The following is a 6,874-nucleotide window of genomic DNA, read 5'->3' as shown; positions in this document are numbered from 1 at the left end:
CAGACAGCCGCTTGATGCCAAGGAACACGCTCCATGGAACCCTCCTTTGAAGGTTTTAATCTACTTAGTTTGCAGTTATGAGCTCTCTTGCTGACTGACCGCCCAGAAGCTACAAGCGTTCTTTGTTTCCTTCAACCTGGTGCTGCCTTCATGGTCATGTGTGCCTCTCGCCTCACTGCACTGCTTAGTGACTACGAGAGGTGCATGGCAATTATATCAGGAAATTATGAGTGGTTAGCGCACAGGCCACACAGCTAGGAGACCCGAGTTCCAATTCCGCCTCTCCCCCGACTGCTGGGATAGGCTCCGGCACCCCTGTAACCCTTGTGAGGATAAGCGGTAGAAAATGAATGAATTTATGATAGCCGGTAACTTTTAAAAAGGCACTCCAATGAGGAAAGAATACCTTTATTGTGCAGATGAGCAAATCAAGTGCTCCTTTTTTCTCTTCCCTTTAAGCTCCCTTGTAAACAAACATTCATATTCAGAGTTACTTGTGCCAAATTCCCAGTGGTGAGAAGAAAAAACAACCACACAAAAAAACGTTATCAGCTACCTGACACTTCAGCGCCTCGGCGTTTAAAAAGTAAAAGGTTTGCCAGAGACCTCCGTGACGTCACACCGGCTGCTTGGAGTGTGTGTCCGAATACAGTGCACCGACCTGGGCCACGCCAGGTGGCTCCTTCCCCCCTATACCCTGGTTCTCCTAGTGGTTGTGATGTGGTAGTACAGTAAACCTCGGATATATCGGATTCAATTGTTCCCACTGGTTTTGTCCGATATAAGCGAAATCCGTTATATGCGTATACCGGAAAATGTCCGTTTTACGCATATATGGGATTTATATCCGGTATATGCGTAAATGGGATTTTATCCGTTATAAAAAGGCACTTCCTTGACTATGTTTCCAATGTACCTGGACGCGCAGGCAACGCTGCAAACGCTGCAAATGACGTCGTATAGCGGCCTGTCACCATTCGGTGAATCGGAGCGCCACGATGCGGCCATCCGATATATGCCAGGGAAATTTCATGGAAATGCATTGGAACGGGACTGGAGATTTTGTCCGAAATAGGCGAAATCCGTTATAAAAAATCCGATATATGCAATGAATTTTTATTGGAAATGCATTACAGAAAAATCGGTTCTTTTTTATCTGTCCGTTGTGAGCAAATTTCCGATATATCCGAGTCCGATATATCCGAGGTTTACTGTAGTAATGTCATGATACTGGATTCGGACAAATAAACAGGTACACTCGATCAAATCCTTTATCTCCAGGTGTGCACAAAATACACTTCAATTGAAATAAAAAAAAAAAGAATCATTAACAATTAACATTTAACTTTATTTTTATCCACAACAGTCCAACTGCCAATACTGGTGGGTCTTTCTCCTCCTGTGGGAGCTTTTTGTGATGTTCATTTGTGTGGAAATGTGTGGAAATATGGGCTAATAACTATAAAAGCAATCTTCACTCGCTAAATGTGTGTCGCTAAAAAAGGTCAGTAAGGATAATTCATAATGCCGCCTACAGAGAACATACTAACTCCTTATTGACACTTACTATGGTACCCATTATGGCATTGGATGCTCATATCACCGAGTACTTTGGTACAAGACCAAAAATTAAAAAAATTGAAAAAAAAGTTTTAAAACTAAAAATAATTAATAAAAATTAATTAAATAAATGTATAAATAAAATAAATTTGCTAAATACAAGGATGAAGAGTCTTGAACCAGTCATGATGTGCTATATATATCACTATATTGACACTTACTATGGTACCCATTATGGCATTGGATGCTCATATCATCTTGTACTGTACTTAGGTACGAGATACATTATTAAAAAAAATAATGTATCTATTTTTGTAAATGTCGATTTAAGTGTAGTTTGAGCACACGTGGAAGTAAGAAGGATTGGAATAAATTTGGATTAGACCAAGTGTACGTGTTGGTTTGTCCTAGATATCAGATATCATGACATTACTACCACATCACTACTACCAGGAGAAGCTGATAGTATAGAGGGGTGGAGCCACCCGGTGTGGCCCAGCAAGGTGCACTGTATTCGGGCATATGCTCCGAGCAGCCGGCCTCTGGCAAACCCTTTCGACTTTTTGTTTAGTTTGTAAAAGTCAATGTTTGTTTACAAACTAAACAAACTAGTATTGTTTTTTAGTCTTGTTTACAAGTGAGCTCAGGGGAAGTGAAAACAAGCCGACAAAAGGAGCGCTTGATTTACTGACCTGCACAGTACAGGTAGTACAGGTAATCTCGCCCCATTGGAACTACTTGGAGCTTCCTTATGAGGGTCGCGGGGGGTGCTGGAGCCTATCCCAGCTGTCTTTGGGCGAGAGGCGGGGTCCACCCTGGACTGGTGGCCAGCCAATCACAGGGCACATATAGACAAACAACCATTCACACTCACATTCATACCTATGGACAATTTGGAGTCATGTTTTTGGAATGTGGGAGGAAACCGGAGTACCCGGAGAAAACTCCACACAGAGACGGCCGAGGGTGGAATTGAACCCTGGTCTCCTAGCTGTGAGGTCTGCGCGTTCACCACTCGACCACCGTGCCGCCACTTTTAATGTTATCTGATAATCAGCTCACTAATTAACGGTCTGATCATTATCGTGCACCCCTAGTTTTTTATAAATATTCGGGAGTGCGTTTGCAACCCCATGTTACACCTGTTCTCCAGTACCGGATGCAACTGTGGACAGTGAACGCACCCTTAGAGTGTGTGATGTTTTTTAATGTCTTTTTTTTTTTTTTTAAAGATTCAGGCATTCATGAGTTGCTTGTTCATAAATGAGCACACTTAAGGTCACGTGGTTTTCCATGATTGGGGGGCGGGGTGCAGTTATCCTTGCAGGTGCGTGTTTTCCGTGACGAGCCGAGAGAACGGACTCGATCAAAATCCCCGGAGCTGCGCGTGCATGCTGACCTAGAAATGGAACACATAGGGCGCGTGCATAGGAAGCGTGTGGGTGGGCACTGTGAACGTTGTCGACGTCGCAATTGGGATTTAAAGGGCAAGTTTAAATCAATTATCGCGCGTTATCACCAAGCATCGCGTTATTTGATGACCTTTCAACCTGTCAGCTACATCAATGTGTCATTAGGATCAGCATTGATAAAGCATTAGAAAGGCGCGCCGCGCAAACGGAGGTGGGAGGGGTGGATGGAGAGCGATGGAAGGAGGGGGGGGGGTGGTCGTGTCCTCCATCAACATTCCCAACAATCATCTTTTTCCTTTTATTGGAGTGGTCCGCCGTGCGTGTGTGAGAGCGATAGGCGGACCTCTGTCCTCTTCACATCCCACTTTGGAGGAGATTACAGCCGCCATAGAGTAAAAAGGTTGGGGGGGGGGGCACATGACATTAACGCAGGGGACGTTGGACGGGCAGGACCACACGCCACTGGCTCGAGGCGGAGGAAGCTCTCGTGTGGACATATTCCACAGTTGGAGGACACTTGGACTTCTCCGGTAAGATAAGACACCGACGAGCTAACTGTAAGTGTGTACACCCTGACGTCACGCCACGGGTCTTCGAATTCGGGACACGAATGCCATTTGTGGCCATTTTCTATCACGAGGTCGGAAAAGAAAATGTTTGCGAAAGACTCGCACGAGGACAAAGTTGACCGGAAGCCTTGACCTTATAAGGACTGTTAATGCTGCTAATGTATTGTTCCAATGTCAAAAATGGGTTACAACAAGCGGGAGTTTGTGTTCCTCAGGATCAAATACACACAATTGTTACACAAGGTCACATTTTGTTATGTGGAAAACCAGCGTTTTACCAAGGGTTTTCAAAGTCTGGCGCGGGGGCCATTTGGTGCCCGACAGTTTATTTGATATTTATATTTTTTTATTGTAGAAATAAAATTCAAGCAAAAAATTCAGCATCACACCAAAAATGGGCCAAATAGAGCAAAGATTAATAATGTAAAGAGAAAAAGCAGGAATGTTTTTACTACAGTAAACCTCGGATATATCGGAAATTCGCTCACAACGGACAGATAAAAAAGAAGCGATTTTTCTGTAATGCATTTCCAATAAAAATTCATTGCATATATCGGATTTTTTATAACGGATTTCGCCTATTTCGGACAAAATCTCCAGTCCCGTTCCAATGCATTTCCATGAAATTTCCCTGGCATATATCGGATGGCCACATCGTGGCGCTCCGATTCGAATCCGAATGGTGACAGGCCGCTATACGACGTCATTTGCAGCGTTTGCAGCGTTGCCTGCGCGTCCAGGTACATTGGAAACATAGTCAAGGAAGTGCCTTTTTATAACGGATAAAATCCCATTTACGCATATACCGGATATAAATCCCATATATGCGTAAAACGGACATTTTCCGGGATACGCATATAAAGGATTTCGCTTATATCGGACAAAACCAGTGGGAACAATTGAATCCGATATATCCGAGGTTTACTGTAATTAAAAAAATATGAAGCTTTTTGACTGAATCAAAAATATATAAATATTATATGTTATTATATTCATTATTTCATATTGTCACATTACATATTATGCACTGTGGCCAGTTGCGGTTGATCAAATTTAATTTAATTTAATTTAATTTAATTTAATTTAATTTAATTTAATTTTATTTAATTTTATTTAATTTTATTTTATTTTATTTTATTTTATTTTATTTTATTTTAAAATTTCTTGTAGATATATAAATCTACCAAAAAGTATGCTAAAACATGAACTTTAAACATATACAACTTTTTAAACCCTTTAACAAAAAAGTCTACATTTACAAAAGTCCTTTAACATGAAAAGTTTTAAAAATAAAAGTTTTAGACACCCCTGCTTTTACCGTACTAACGAGCCATTGTCGTAGTGATGTGAGGATCGATACTGAAATATCGATACTTCCGATACCAGCTTGTTATGCGCCGGAATCAAAATAGTGAATTTTCACTTCCACTCCTCCACACTCTCTCACTTCCTTCTTCCTGTCACATGTGATTCCTGTCATGCTCTTTTCAAATGTACTTCTGCCACCTTGTGGCCCTTTCATGGCATAAAAGTGCTCTGAAATGTTGGACTCCTATAGAGCAGCTACACTCAATAACCACCACCACAGAAAACTTTCTAGATCTTCCAGTCTGTGCAGCTTCCTGTAGTGTTTCCTTGGGTTCAGGTACACCTCCGGGCCGAGCCCACAGTTTGCATGTTCTCCCCGTGCATGCGTGAGTTTTCTCCGGGTACTCCGGTTTCCTCCCACATTCCAAAAAAAACATGCTAGGTTAATTAGCCACTCCAAATTGTCCATAGGTATGAATGTGAGTGTGAATGGTTGTTTGACTATATGTGCCCTGTGATTGGCTGGACACCAGTGCAGGGTGTACCCCGCCTCTCCCCCCGAAAACAGCTGGGATAGGCTGTTTTTCAGTTAACTGTTGGGTTGAGAATGAATCAACGGGGCCTCTGCTGGTTGCCGTGTGGAAGTGCACACAAGGGGGTGCTGGAGCTTATCCCAGCTGTCTTCGGGCAACATCCTTACTGGTGATGCAAGTCGTTGTTTATGCGGCAAGGTCAAGCAGTCTCCTCGATGCTTGACAGCCCTGAGGGGCCGAGGAGGCACCTGTAGCAGACAAAGTCCTCCAGTCCTGCCGGATGAGTCATATGAGGGCCCTGAAGGCAGCAGGTGGCTGCTAGACTTGAACATGCTGAGCGGGAGCCAGAGCCAGAGCCTCGTCTCTGTGGCTTCTCATGGTTTCTCACTGTGTCGCCCCCACCCAACGTGAAAGACAAAAACCCCAGAAGGAGTTTGTCATGTAAACAGGCTGATCCAGTCTCAGCTGGCATCAAGCGGGTCATTTATGTCACTATAATGACTTCTATTTCATGCCAGGGAGTTGTGTACAGTACAGTATAGTACAGTCCTTTCTCAATTGGTTCCAGACCCAACCATGAAGTAGGATTCAAAGTTCATGAAGGTGGCTGAACCGTCATGGTGGAAGGCAAAGCTCTCCATTTTCCGGTCGATCTATGTTCCCACTCTCACCTATGGTCATGAGGTTTGGGTCGGGACCGGAAGAATGGCTGAAAGGTGTTTCCTCCTTAGAGTGGCTGGACTCACCCTAAGACAAGGGTCTCAAACTCAATTTACTTGGGGGCCACTGGAGCTAGGGTCTGGGTGAGACTGGGTCGCATCAGGTTTTCAAAAAAAAAAAACCAAAAAAAACGCATTTATTAAAAACAAAATTTTTTAAAAAACTTCGCTTTGGTTCCAATTTTCTACAAGAAAAACTCTGATAAAACATTCCACTGTTCTCAAATATCTTTTTATTTTTCTACACAAAATAAGATGAAAAATAAATAAACAAATCAAGAATAAAGAAAATCAATCAATCAGTAATAAATAAATAAATATAATAATAACAATAAAACGGCAAATAATAAAAACTTAAGAAACCACATATAGTTGGCGGGTAGACAAATTATTTTTTAATAACTGTTAATAGTTATCCTCCCTATCCGTGTGGAAGTGGTAAGTTTTTGGCTATTTAAGTTGAAAGGAAATAACTTGAAGGCTACCGTTTAGGTCGCTAGCTCTCTAGTTTGCGAGTTAGCATGTGTCTCAAGACCCTGCAGTTGCGCAATATGTTGTAAATAAAAAGAGTATAAATGTGACTATAGTCGTGTTTTGTCATGTCTACAGGGCTCTCGCAAACTAGAGAGCTAGCCACCTAAACGGTAGCCTTCAAGTTATTTCCTTTCTACTTAAATAGCCAAAAACTTACCACTTCCACACGGATAGGGAGGATAACTATTAACAGTTATTTAACCTTTAACATGAACATTAATCAAACGTAATATTTTTTT

At 42.2% G+C, this 6,874-nt stretch overlaps 1 protein-coding gene across 2 annotated transcripts in view; it reads left to right on the top strand.

The window, feature by feature from the left end:
- The first annotated feature begins 3,294 nt into the window (after window positions 1–3,294).
- Window positions 3,295–6,874, top strand: part of LOC131106578 (sodium-coupled neutral amino acid transporter 3-like) — a 45,293-nt gene continuing 41,713 nt past the window's right edge. The window contains exon 1 of one of the 2 annotated variants that reach the window (XM_058055779.1): window positions 3,295–3,529. The gene's annotated coding sequence lies outside the window, so the exon portion shown is untranslated. The remainder of the gene's footprint in view (window positions 3,530–6,874) is intronic. The other variant, XM_058055778.1, reaches the window with a different exon arrangement.

The sequence above is a fragment of the Doryrhamphus excisus genome, chromosome 18 (assembly GCF_030265055.1).
Source record: "Doryrhamphus excisus isolate RoL2022-K1 chromosome 18, RoL_Dexc_1.0, whole genome shotgun sequence".
Lineage (NCBI taxonomy): Eukaryota > Metazoa > Chordata > Actinopteri > Syngnathiformes > Syngnathidae > Doryrhamphus > Doryrhamphus excisus.
The sequence above is the reverse complement of the archived record's forward strand: the minus strand, read 5'-3'. Positions and strand labels throughout refer to the sequence as shown.